At 41.7% G+C, this 14,137-nt stretch overlaps 1 long non-coding RNA gene across 1 annotated transcript in view; it reads right to left on the reverse strand.

Moving 5' to 3' along the window:
- Window positions 1-7,662, reverse strand: part of Gm10248 (predicted gene 10248) — a 56,378-nt gene extending 48,716 nt beyond the window's left edge. Inside the window, exons 1-2 of the long non-coding RNA NR_033550.1 lie at window positions 7,219-7,662; window positions 6,477-6,742 (exon numbers count right to left, since the gene is read on the reverse strand). This is a non-coding gene — a long non-coding RNA (predicted gene 10248). The remainder of the gene's footprint in view (window positions 1-6,476; window positions 6,743-7,218) is intronic.
- Window positions 7,663-14,137: the final 6,475 nt, after the last annotated feature.

Raw genomic sequence — 14,137 nt, forward strand, 5'->3', positions numbered from 1 at the left:
CCAAGTATAGTGAGTTCCAGGCCAGCCATCCAGCCATGACTACATAGTAAGACCTTATCTCAAAACACAAAACAAAAGTTGTTATTGCAGTTAAGTATAGCTTATGAAAGAAATCAAGTTTGGAAGTCTGATACAATCATCAAAACTCAACTCAATAAATCCAGTACATGGAAGGAAGAGCTAGAAAGATGGCTCAGTGGTTGATCTGAGTTTGGATTCCCCAGCACCCACAGAAAATGCATGAGCTGTGATCGTTGACTGGTAACCTCAGTGCTGGGGAAGGGAAGGGGAGGGGGAGAAACAGGCAGATCCTGAGGGCTCTCTGGGAAGTCAGGCTAGCCTAAATAGACAGCTCCAAATTATATGAAAGACCCCGTCTCAAAGAAAAAAACAAACAAAACAAAACAAAAACATAAACTAAGAAAACAAAACAAAAAAATGGGAATATACTGAATGTCATAAGTGTACTCCTATCATAGCAAGGGAGAGCAAACCAGGACACCTCTCTTGCATGATACAGACGTGGTAAAACTTAAATGTCTACCAAACATGTATAATTGAGTGTTTTCCTAATTTATATGGCATGTTCACATGGTAATACACTAAAGGTAGATAGGATGTCAAGATGAATTCACCAGACAACCAGTCAAAACCCTGGTTCATTTCCATACCTTCTATGTAGGTTCCATGCTGTGGCGACACACTGGGATTTCTTCTACACAGACTACATGGCTCAGAACATGACATTGGAGTACTGAAAACATGCCACTAGGAGGGAAATAAAGCCCATTAAATCTTTTCCCTGTGTTAGGAGGAGGCCTTCCTCCAGATCCCTTCACTCAGCATTCACCATGACGTCAGGACTAGTATTTCCTGGACCAAGTTAAAGCTCAGTTGATAGAGTACTTGCCTGGCTCACACAAGGTCCTGTGTTGATCCCCAGTGCTGCATAAAACTTCGTGGGTTGGTGTATACCTCTAACCCTAGTACTTGGAAGGTTGGGGGCAGAAGGATCACAAGTTCAAGGTCATCCAAAGCTGCACAGTTCCAGGCTAAGTAGGGCTACACAAGATGAGATAGAGGGATGCAAGCATGCAAACAATAAGCTCTGCACTTACAAAGTAAAAGAAGATTTGGAGTTTTAGACTAAGCCCACCCTACCAAACAGCAACCATGTGAGCTGAGCAGCATGGCAGGGCTCTGAGTAAAGATCCCAGAAGAGTTCTTTGTCTCAGAGGCTTGCCCAATTCCCTACTCCTGGTACCTGGTAAGTTGCTAGAATATAGTTTCTGTGATTCTAGGTCAGAGGTATGCAGTAGGCCACTGTGCAAGGACAAAGTTCTTCCCTCTCCAACAGAGCCTTGATTTGATGGTTTCTGCCCCTGTCTTAGTTCCATTTCTGTTGCTGTGATAAAACTTCATGAGAAAGGTGATTAACTTAAGCGGGGAGGCTTATTTGGGCATTACAGTTCCAGAGGGATTGAAGTCCATTGTTAGGGAAGCATGGCAGCAAGCAGCAGGATTGGCTGCAAGAAGTAAAGAACCCACATCTTGGCCACACCCACACACACAAGAAGCATGCATGCAGACTCACAAGTGCACACACACATACACAGAGAAAGAGGGAGAGGGTGGGGAGAGGGAGGAGAGGAAAAGAAAGAAAGAAAGAGAGAGAGAGAGACGGAGACACAGAGGCAGATGGAAACAGACAGACAGACAGACAGACAGAACTGGATGGAAATGATCCATGGCTTTTACTCTTAAAAATAGACCTCAGTATATAGTTTCTCCAGTAAGCCTTCACCCTAAACTTCCTCTAATAGTGTCATCAACTGGGGACCAAGTGTTCAAGAGTCTGAACTATAGTCCCAAAGGATGTCCACAGTGTCTAGATCAAGTATCACATTCAAATCCTACAGCGAATCTCTCAAAATGCACTCCCCTCTCCCTAAGGGGAGATCCTCCATGGCCCTGCCAGCACAGTATCTCATGTCCTCAGTTCCTGCCCTCTTCTTCCCACACTCTAATTCTCAGTTGGAGAACAGGATCTCAGAACAGACAGGGCACCAAGGATGTCAGCCCTGAGGTTAGCTGATACAAGGAGCTCATAGACACAACCACTTTTTTTACTTAAGATCTTTATCCTACTAGTTTCTTCTGGAATTCTACTACATATTATGATGATGAGCAATTTCATACCAATGAAAATCTGGAAAATGAACCAGAACTACTGCCCTAGCTTTGGTTAAGGGAGGGAGTAGGCCAGAGCTCAGGATAGAGAAGAAACCTTAATACTGGTTGCAAAGGCAGAAACCCTCCTCTCCATACCCTTAACATAATCACACCACTTTCATATTATAAAATGATAGAGTATAACATGGTTAAATACATCACTGATTTGCCAATACTAGGTATTGGTGTATCCATCTAACTGGCGGTGTGGCTGCCTGAGGTATTGATTGTACTGTCTAGTGGTTGAGAGAGATGTTATCTTGATTAATTAGAAGTCAAAAACAAATGCATCTTCTATAAGATCCCTTGTGGTACTCACCTGGGGAAAAAAAATAACTACAATTGTCAAGGAAATGTTGAAAACTTAAAAGGACAGGGTGAGGAGGTGGCAAACGACCCCTTCTGCCATCCATCCAGAGCAGGATGAAGCCTGTGAATACCCAGTAACTAGGTGTGAGCTTATCAACAGATATTTGGGCTTTTATCTCTTTCTTCCTTGCACCTACACCTTTAGGTTGAGAATATACAAAGAGAAGACCCCTAGAGTTCAGGGGAACAGCCTTCCTCTCTTGACTGCATCTGAAGAGCTACCTTCTCTACCATCCCAAAGGCTAGTAAGTAATCAGGTATGGAATTTCACACTGCAGGAGACCATGTGGAAGCCCCCAGAATATAATCTTCTATGATTGTTATATAACATAAACCAATAATGCTGTGTATTGAGGCATGGTTTCACGTGCCATAGGCTGGCCTAGTCATGGTTCTTGTAGCCAAGGAAATCCTAAACATCTGATCTTCCTGCCTTCCCTACTAGATGCTAGGATTACAGGCATGCACCAGCAAGCCTGGCTTATATGATGCTGAAGATCAAACCCAGGGCTTGGTGTAGTTAATATTGTTCTTACAGAAACCATCTGCTTGTGTTCTAAACTTTGGCCAAAGATAAGGATATTTTTATTGAAAAATCTCAAACCATTTAGAAAAGAGGAACATATTAATGAAGCATCATAAAACCTGACCTCAAAATACCAACCTACACAGCATCATAAATCATAATATTGACAAAAGTCAGAAAGACAGCTGGCTTTCTTTGGGGCCCGTGAACTCATTTCTCTAAAGCCGATCACACTGGGTTTTTTTTTTTTTTTCGGTTTTTTTTCCTTATTTTTCTTTATGATCTAAATTTTTTTTTAACAGTTCCTCAACTTCAGCACTGCCAATATGCAAAAAGCTAATGGCAGTTACTTGCCATTGTGGGTGCAGGGAAGGTTGAGTTATGAGTGAACCTGGAAACACGGTAGGTCAATAAGTAACTGCTCTGCCACTCGTGAATGATTAGACATTTGGAAAATGGCATTGTTAAGCCTTAGCATCCTATTAGCTGTCATTGATCTGTTCAACATGTATTTATTAGAGTGAAGAGATTACTATGATAAGACAAAAAGATGTCCTGTCCCTGCCAATGCTGAAGCTCTAGTAGTAGCTGTGTCATTTTAAGTGGGAAAATATATGTAAAGGACTTTGGAGTCTATGATGTGTTTAGTAACTATAAGATACTATTGATGTTTTCATAGCAATCAGAAGATGATTTCTGCCTTCATTGGGGCTGAGCTGAAGAGTTCCTTCCTTATAATGTAAAGCAGCCATTTGAAAGTCTAAACTGCATAATTGGAAGACTGTTTGCCAACATCACTTTCATTTATTAATTTGATTTGTTTACTTAGAATTCTTTACCTTCATGGCATAGTTATAAATTGGTTGAGTCGATGTCACCTGGCCCAGGTCATCCTTTTAGGTAAATTCAGGTTACTCCTACATCTCTGCTTCTCTTTCATCAATTTCCATATTAGCCAGATAACTCAGACTAGATCTTGGCTTGAAGTTGGTTCATCCATTCACCCACTATCATTAAATTCACATTTTGGGGCACAGTATTTGGGTCATATGTCCATAACACAGCAGGCAATCTGATCCTTGTAGGTTGTCAAGGAAATCTATAACCTCTATTTCTGGCAAATTTGATAGAATATAGAATGTAATTGTTACCTTCTAAACAAAGTGTGGGAACTACATAATACCTTATGCTGTACTCTCAACCGACCTGCTTCAGTGTCCCTACACAGTTTAACAAAACAAACAAACAAACAAACAAACAAACAAAAAACAGTACAAAAGAGCTATCCTGGATGGCACACAATTTTATAAGTAGTGTTTGAAAGAGTCAGTTTTTAAAGTTTCATGTTAAATTAATACATATTTTTCCCAAACAGTATATGGGTGGGGATCATGTGCATAGTTCAGCTATTCAATTACCCTCTTAACCTAGTGAGGACAGGGCTTCATGAAGGGAAACTATTCTTTGACCATTATAATCATTCATTAAACATAAGAAACACAAATTTCTCCTAACAAGTCCAACACATGTAACAGAAATATGTTCTCAGAGAGGTCTCATTTGTGCCTCTAGCATCTATTCAGGTTTTCATAATGTCTTAGCTCATTCAATAAGTGGGCAGTGACTATAGCAACCATACACCAACCTTCCAGCTCATGCAGGACCCCCTGTATTCAGTCAAAACCAGGTCTTGATTTTGTGTTTTCGCCTTCTTGGACATATTCGATCACATGATCATGATTCTCCCCAAGGACCATTCAGGTGAGCCTCTCTATCTCACAGAGAAACAAATCACAGGAAAAGATGTGTTCTTGCCTCACTAGTCCATGGAAGCTCCCAGCTCTGAAATGTGCTGAGTGTCGGTCTGCAAATGTATCTCATGTATGTGTGTGTGAATATTCTCCAAAATAGGAGATTTCAAATACTTCCCATCGAATAAACGAACATGGGATGCTCACCATCCTCTCTCCCATGTTTCCCACATCAGGACACATGGTCCATGCCATCTGCCTTATTTGGGGTTATATTTTATATTCACACATTACTTTCCTATAATAATAATATTAATAATATTATCAACAATAACTAGGTTTACTGGTAGCTATTTTGTCAAGAACTAAGAGAAATGTCCTATACATAAATAATTGAACTTTAGGGAGAAAAAAAACCCATTATTTTAGAGATGATAAAACAGACTGAGACTAAACACATTAAAATGTTGGGCTTGATTATCTTTTTGTGGCAGAGAAATGACCTTACTCTTAGGGAAACCAGCCATCTAAGTATGCATGAACAGGCCTCCATCAGCAGCAATGTTTTAACCCATGAATCACTAAGAAACCCCATCCTACTTATACTCCTTTGTAGGAAAAGTGTTGCTGCTCTGCACTGTACCAACCAGTAGCCTATACTTGTAGCACTCCACTATGAAAACAAATCTAGGTGTCTAGCTACACAAGTGTTTGGTGCTGAAAGAAAACACCCAGTGTTTAAGATTCTAGAGCTCAAATTCCACATCGTTTTTCTTTCCTCAGTTGCCTAACAACAACATGAAAAATCAGATTCTCAGAGTTACACAATGTCTGTGCCTTGGGGTACAGCATCTGAACCTTCTCCTACATGCTTAAGTAAAATAAACAACAACAACAACAGAAAATGTCTCTTTCCTGGAATCTTCCTTCTCTTATATCTTAGCACTAGTTGCACAAAGAGGAACCCTAAGATACCCCGAGCTTCCCTAGTATTCTGATTTATCCAATGTTTCATTAAAGAAAAAAGAATCACCAGTAGAATATATATATATATATATATGTATATATATATATACATATACACATATATAATAGAGTTCTACATGTTATACATATTATATATATATATATATATATGAAATGTAGAGTGCTATAAATATAAACACAGTCAGCCTTCAGGATTCATGGGGTATAGAGTCAGGTGAACACTTGTCTTCTTATATAAATTATCATAACTTTTACATATAACATTAATATACTCTCTTGGATCATTTAAACCATCTGTAAATCACTTCCAATACTGAATATAATTGCAGGGTTGTGTAGATAGCTGTCATGGCATATTGGTTAGTGAGGATTGTAAGGAAAACAGAATCTAGATGCGTCAGCTCCATACCCAATAGGTTTTCATCCTCAGTCGACTGAATCCATTAATGTGGACCCCTGTGCATGCATGGTGCTTACTTTTTAAGTTAGTACTGGGCCAGCAAACAAAAAGAGCACAAAGTAGGGAGAGCAAGGAGAAGCCAGAACCTATAAAGCTGAACTACAAGTCAGGAGGAGTGTGTATTCCTCCGGAAGCCAGAAGAGCCTCTTACCTTTTATGGGCCTCCATTTTTGGAGAGGAGCTGCTGTGCTCTGTTGGCACTTGGACCACACATTAGAAATCCTGGAACAGAAGGCTGGACAGGCTAGAGGAAATGTGAGTGCCCCATGCTGTTTACAGCAACCGGTAGAGCCAACAAGCAAGCAAATGGAGCCCCAGCAGCAAGTCCGCAGAAAAGCCAAGCATCATGTCCGCACCTCTACTTCCTCCTTGGTCACACCTCTACTTCCTCCTTCCACTTCTCAAAAAAAATGGATCCTGAAAAACAGAATTGTCAGAAACATAGTTCCAGTTAGCCCACACAATACAAGTTCACCCTAGCCTGCCCCACTCTTTCTCTACTTGCCTCTACAAGCATCTTAGTCAATTGGAAATAAAGAGAGTAGCATGTTTTAAAGCAGGATACTGATGTACTAATGCTAGCCTGGGATCCCATAGTCTCTAAGCCCTTCTGAGCATATTTTCCAAGCAGTTCCACTTAACGGCTGTTCTGAGGAAAGGGCTCACCTCTTATTCTATAAACATTCTACTGGGTGTTAGATTTCTTCTTTAAGCAGTGTCTTAATGATTTCTGGAGATATATTTCTGTGAAACCACATCTGGCAGGTAGGATGATGCTGAACTTACACCACGGGTCTGGTTTCAAGTTTGTAACAAGCCTATGACCCAAATAGAGAGCAGGGAATTTGAGTCTATCAAGCACAAGTAACAAGGCACAGGTGAATCTTACTTACCCTAGGTCTTCGTAGCATTTAAGATGAGAATTAATGCAGCTGATTCCCTTTAAACAAAACAAAGTAGACCAAGACCAACAAAAGGCAAATCCATGATAGGGAACATGCCAGCTGGGATTTGCAAAGAAGACTGCATATTTTCACAATGCTGTCATGTTTTTCCCACCTGCTATGTGAATGTTTTATCTTTCAAACTAGCCTACACATACCTAAGGTATACCTAACCTAACCTCCTTCTCTGTATCTTCTCCCTGAGTTGCCCAAATATAGGTGTCTGTTGATGTAGACATATTACCTCCAAAAGGCTGCACTAGATCTGCATGGTACCTTAAATCCAAGAACCAATTATGCAATTCACTGACGAAGAGCTTTTTGGATAAAGCCACCTGGTAATTAGAGGGACTCCCTAGTGTGCCTCCACAAAATGGGTCCCTGCAATAAGCAACCCTCCTAAATCTAGCGCCCCCCCCCCCCCCACACACACACAGAGGCAACTGCAGTCACTGTAGAAATCAAAGGCCATTTGCTAACTTCACATCATCACCTGAGCCAGCTGGGGTAGATAGCAAAGAAGAGCTGGGCTAATTTAGTCAGCTGGGCTCACTCTGCCCTGCTCTGACTGACAGGCTGGGCCCCTGCTCGTGCCTGAAAAGCAGCATCTGGGAATGACATACAGTTTGATAACATAAGATGCTTAGGGTTTTTGGCTCAAGTGAGATGTTCAGAGCTAATAGCCCTGTGAGCTGAGTTTTAGCTGTGATCTGCACCTTGAGATATCTGTTCTGTCTGGCTCAGGAAAAAGGGGAAAGAATGAGAGCTTATTTCTAGAAAGGTTTCTGATGAACAGCATTTGTCATTGAAGGGGAAGATGGGTATAATTAGCTTGTCAGTCTAGTTTGGGCTGAGCAGGCTGTCTCTGCTAAGAAAGATGGACTAACTGCCAGAGCCACTGACAGGCAGTCGATAGCGCAGCAATTAATGTCATAAATAATTCCAGAACCAATTACATCAAAATGGACTCGGAGCTTTAAAAAGGTACAGAATTCTCTTATTCTTCCTGCTAACAGCAAGAAACAGCTTTCATTTTTCTCCGTAATTACTTTTCATTGTATATAGCAATACAACTGAGCTTTTCTGTCCATATTTAAGCCTTGTCTTTCTCCGAGCCTCTTCCCCCACCACCAGACTCCCTCCTTCACCCCACAGGACAAGGCTGTTAAAGTCGATCTTCCCTGCCAGAGCAGCAGGGTGAATGTATAATCTTTTAACTTGGCTGTTGCCTGAGAACTCCAGCTACACCTAAATGATTAAGAGCCGAGTTTTCGAAAATGTCATGGACCGTGACAGCGGAATGCCCCAAACAATGGCATTTGGAAATGAAGACATTTGCGAAATAAATGGATTTGTCTTATTATTTTAAAGGTTGCTGTGACTTTACTTACACTGAATATATTGATCCCTCCCCATTTCTTCTCTTTCTCTCCCCCCCCCCCAACCCCCTTCCCTGCTTTATACACTTCCAAGCATGGACACCAGGCCAAAGTGTTCCCTCTACACTGTGAATATAAATTCAATACCACACATGTATACTAATGGGCAATTTGTTTTTCAGAAGGATTAGTCTCTTTAACATAGTATTTTCTTTAAAAAGCCATTCTCTGGAGCTGTCTCAACTCCTCTGCCAGTTCTCTGTGCGCTATAGTAAGTATGTAGATAACACAAAGGCTATTATACCTATAATGGTGCCTCACACTAGATATCAGTGGGGCTAATTGTCTCCCTCCAACCCCCCACCTCCATCAGTTGCCTATATAGGCTGGATTAGAGAAAAGAACGGATTGTGGGAAAGCAAATTACTGTAGGATTCATTCACAGCTTTGTTCCCTGCCTGACAAACATTTCCAACTTTTCAGCCAGAGTGGCATTTACTCTGGAGGGACCAGGGGAAATGGCTCAGGAAGCTCCCACCATTTCAAAACCAGCCCAGGCTGCTGGTGTTGCCTGCAGTTTGCTGAGTGCGCTTGGGCTCTGTGCTCCTGCTGCTGATGGCTCTCCCTTTAGCAGGAGGTGTCACTGCAGTGAGTGGTAATTACAACAGAAGATTTTAGAGGACATGGGATAATTAGGCCAGCCCGCACAGGCATAAACACTGACGTTTACCATATTAAAAACTCAAGTTGCATTTTCCTCCCTCCCAAGACCACAACAACAGCAACCTCACCAACAAAGGCAAGTTTTCAGGAGAACAAAGGACCTTTGCATCTGAGGAGGTTGACTGGGTGCCTGTGTTTGGAGATGTGTGCACATGGCTTCCGCTGGCTGGTCAGGAAGTGATGAGATGAGGCGATGTAGCTCGTGTTTTGTGAAATTCTGCTTCTCAGATCTCTTTAGCCTAGGCATGTCAGGCAGATGATGATAGATGGCACCTTCTAGAGTGTGCCTCTCTCCCTCATTTTGGGCTGGACCCAGGGAGACTTTGGAATACCACCTTCTCCTGGCTAGGGTGTTCCCATGGCAACAGCACCAGGTACATTGATTGCTCCTTTAGCAGGAGGCAGGCAGGAGGAAGCATGGTGAACCCCAAGACTCTAGTCCTATGAGCAGGAAAGCACAGACTATCTAATACACAAGCTGTGATTTCAGCAAAGGAACCCAGAGGAGATATTGCAAAGGTCGGAGCATCCCAGAAAACCATGGGTCTGCACCCAAGCCTCCTGCCTTCCCTATTCAAAATTTTATTTTTAAGCATGTGTGTGTGTGTGTGTGTGTGTGAGTGTGTGTGTGTGTGTGTGTGAGTGTGTGTGTGTGTGTGTGTGTGTGTGAGTGTGTGTGTGTGTGTGTGTGAGTGTGTGTGTGTGTGTGTGTGTGAGTGTGTGTGTGTGTGTGTGTGTGAGTGTGTGTGTGTGTGTGTGTGTGTGAGTGTGTGTGTGTGTGTGTGTGAGTGTGTGTGTGTGTGTGTGTGTGTGTGTGTGTGTGTGTGTGTGTTGTTCTGGCTGTCTCTATATCTGGCTTTCTGGCTGTGTGTACATGTGATCAGAAGTACCAAGGTCCAGAAGAAGAAGGCATTGGATTCCCTGGAGCTGGAGTTACAGGCATCTGGGAGCTCAGATCCTCTGCTGTAAGAGCAGTATGCACTTCTAAACTCCGAGCCATTGACTTCCCTACTGACTAACCACAGTACCCCCAAAGACAGAAGTCTTCCTGTTCATTCCACATTTTATTTCTTTTTTTGGTGGGGCTTTGGGCCTACATTTTTGGACGTGACTTCCTGGTTGATGGAATTGTGGAGCTCATGGACCAAGACAGAAAGGCAGAAGTGGATCTGTAGACTAATTGTGTAATCCCAGGCAAATTAATTCACTTAAAAGGAAAACATCCTATGTACATCAGCCAGTGCTGATGGGGAGTAATGGGACTAGCTCATAAAACACCTGCCTCCAAGATACAAGTTCCTGGTCCTTCTTTCATCCATTTTCCCTCTCTAACATCTATAAGACACTGGACTTCCTCACTTAAATTTGCAAGGCTCTGATGTCAAATTGTGTTTAAATAGAAAGCAGCCCTCACTGTTATTCACAGTGCCCCTGGGAGCCTCTCTGCATGGTTATTCCCATCCTGCCATTGCTTGGCTCTGAGCACTCTGACCTAATAACCCTGAAGCTCTTCTTGTGACATCATCAGCAAGAGGGGCTGGCAACATGACAGAAGATGAATCCCACTCCAGTGTGGAATTTCCTAAGCACAAGCTAAGCTCAATAAATTTGCTCAGTTATTTCTAGGACTGCCAGTCACTCTGACATCTTTCAGACTCTTAAGAATTCAGATCGTTGGGACTTCTATAATATCCCCATGGCTTATATAAGGCACCTCATCTGTGGCCAAGTACTTATGGCAGCTGATTCTAAGCATTTTGTACAGTTTGGAGTCACATTAAGTACTAGCCACTGCAGTAAGCTTATCTGATCAAGATTGGGCATCACAAGTCTGGGGATGGGAACATGAATATTTTGAAGGCAGTTTGATAATATGACCATCTAGTGAAACAACATCAAACCTTGGACCTGTGACTTCCTTGGACTTATGACCATGTTTTCATACCAAGCACGAATTACCTCCTGCAGAATCTGGTCAAGAGGGTGATGTAGTCAAGAGGGTGGTTGGTTCCAGAGAGTTGGGGGCAGTGGGCAGCTAGGGAGATGGAAAAACTGAAGATTGATGAATCTGGTCTCTCTGTGTATGTGTGTGTGTGTGTGTGTGTGTGTGTGTGTGTGTGTGTGTATGTGTGTGTATGTGTACGTGTATTATATATCATTTACATGTATAGAATGTTCAAAGAATAGAAAATATAGAGACAAAAAGAAGAGTAGGGTGCTGGAAAGATGGCACAGAATTTATAAGTACTGCTGCTCATCCAGAGGACCTAAGTTTCATTCCCAGCACTCATGCCATGTATAATTCTAGTCCCAGTAATCCAATGCTCTCTTTTGGCTTCTATAGATACTACATGCATATGTTAGTAATAAGACATGCAGGCAAAATGTCCACATACATACAACTTATGAAAAAATGATTTAAAAAATGAAAAGTAGGTTCACATACTTTAAGCGATAATCATTTGGACCTACTAGTTACACTGGAGGTATACAACTTTACACAGAATTGGGAAAATGATCCCAGGCTAACTGGTTTAAGCAATAAACTGTTCACACTAGGAGATCACAGAAAAAATAACAACTAAGCCCACAGCAAAAGTATGCCACCATTCCAAGAGCCTTTAGAAATGGTGGTCTAAGAAGACTTACAGAGTCAACTAACCTGGGCCCATGGGGTCACACAGAGACTGAAACAACCTACCAAAGAGTATGCAGGTGCTAAACTAGGCTCCCTACACATTTGTAGCAGAAGTATAGCTTGGTCTTCATGTGGTTTCCAACAATTTGAGCAAGAGCTATCTCTGACTTTGTTGTCTGCCATTGGATACCTTTCTCCTAGCTGGACTATCTCACTTAGTCCTGCTGTGACTTGATGTCCCAGGGCAGGGTGCTACCCAAGGTGGGGGGGCTTTTCCTTCTCTAGGGAAAAGGGATAGGGATATTGGGAGGAAATATTCGTGAGGGTGGGGCTTGGAGGAAAATGGGAGGTTGTGATCAGGATGTAAAGTGAATGAATGAATGAATGAATGAATGAATATTTAAATGAAAAAATATGGGTGTTCTTGATGCATGCTGTCTGGGATAGATTCAGAGCCATGCCTGCTCTTGTCCTTCTGGCTCTGCTGAAAGAACTCACTAACCTATTTAGGGTCCTAGAAATTCATCCCAGTTGTCAAGCACTAAAGGCTCTAGATTCTTATTTAGCCCATACATAGTAGGAATTATTGGATAAGCACAAAATTTTTGGATTTGAACAAAATTTATTCAAATTCTATTCATATTATCTTGAGATGCACAGCCTTGAGTAAACTCTTTAATAGATTTTTTTTGTTTTATTTTGGCTTTTCCTTTGCTTTTTCTTGGACTTGATGGAGTAAGTATAGGAGTGTCTACTTTATAGTGTTTTAAGAATACTCTAACATCCCTCAATGCAGTACTCATGGTAGCTATAATAGAGTAAAAGCATTGGTTGTAACATAACAATTATATTAGCAGAAAACAACACATTTTATAGTCTTCCTGAAGTACCAGAAAAATTTATCACACCTTGAGTTGGTTACTTCGATTGACCTGTAGATACATGTGAGGCATTTGTGCTTTTTATTATGCTCCTTTCTTCCCAGAGCTCCTCCAGCAGAAACTAGGAGCACAAGACCACTGCTAATCTTACCTCTTGGTTGGAGGATAAAGATGGACATTTGTTGGGGATATTGACCATGAACTGGTGGATAGAAGTCCCCTTGTATGAGACTGAAAGATGTATATTTACTGAATTCCTCAATTTAGGGAGGAAGTATTTGTGAGTGAGAGGGAGCCGGAGAGGTAGAGAGGGGGAGGGGGAGGGGGGAGGGGGAGGGGGGAGGGGGAGGGGGGAGGGGGAGGGAGAGGGAGAGGGAGAGGGAGAGGGGGAGGGGGCAGGGGGAGGGGGAAGGGGAAGGGGAGAGGGAGACAGAGAGATTGATTCTGGAGATTCTGAAAATTCTTGGAGGAGATTTGACCATTAGTGCAGCCAGCATTTCATTCTCTTCTCCCTGATCTGTTATTCCTGCAACCAGTCTCCAAATTAATGTGAACATAACTAAGCAAGCACCTCTTGAAACAGTTTAGAGTCATTTCCTTCTATCTCTTTTATGCCTTACAATTCTACGGCTTTTGCCAAGGTTGTCCCATCAGTTGACCTTAGTCCCTTGCACAATGGTTGGAACAGGATGACTATTCAGCAAATAATTATTAAGTAAAATAATGAATTCTACTTAATTTGAGCTCTTTGGAATTTCAAACATCCACTTCTGCTTCTCTGAATAAGAAAAAAATCAAGTTTCCTAAAGTAAAACTACCCCCAAATTAAAAAATTGAGGTTACTTTTAACTCTTTCAAGTCACCAAACTTCATTTCTTTCCCAGAAGAAATGCCATTACTGGCTTCTAGTTTTGCTATAGGCTCAAGTTTCTGGGCTTGCCTTAAAATTCACCTGCCTTTATTAGGGATAGAAGTATGAAATAGAAAAGGGCCAATACTAATCTCCTTTTCATTGCTTTGAACCCTATCTATGTGTTCATCCATCCATCCATCCATCACATGCAGCCTGATCATTGAAGACTCATAGAAAAATCATTTCACTATCTCTGTTAATGTTAATTCCTTCATCAAAGCTTTATGTAGTCATCAATTTGATCAGTATGCTTCATTGTCACCATCCTAGTCTTTACCCAAGAAAATGAATATCAATGAAAACATTTTGAAAAGTCATCTTTGCTGCCATCTAA

The sequence above is a fragment of the Mus musculus genome, chromosome 14 (assembly GCF_000001635.26).
Source record: "Mus musculus strain C57BL/6J chromosome 14, GRCm38.p6 C57BL/6J".
NCBI lineage: Eukaryota > Metazoa > Chordata > Mammalia > Rodentia > Muridae > Mus > Mus musculus.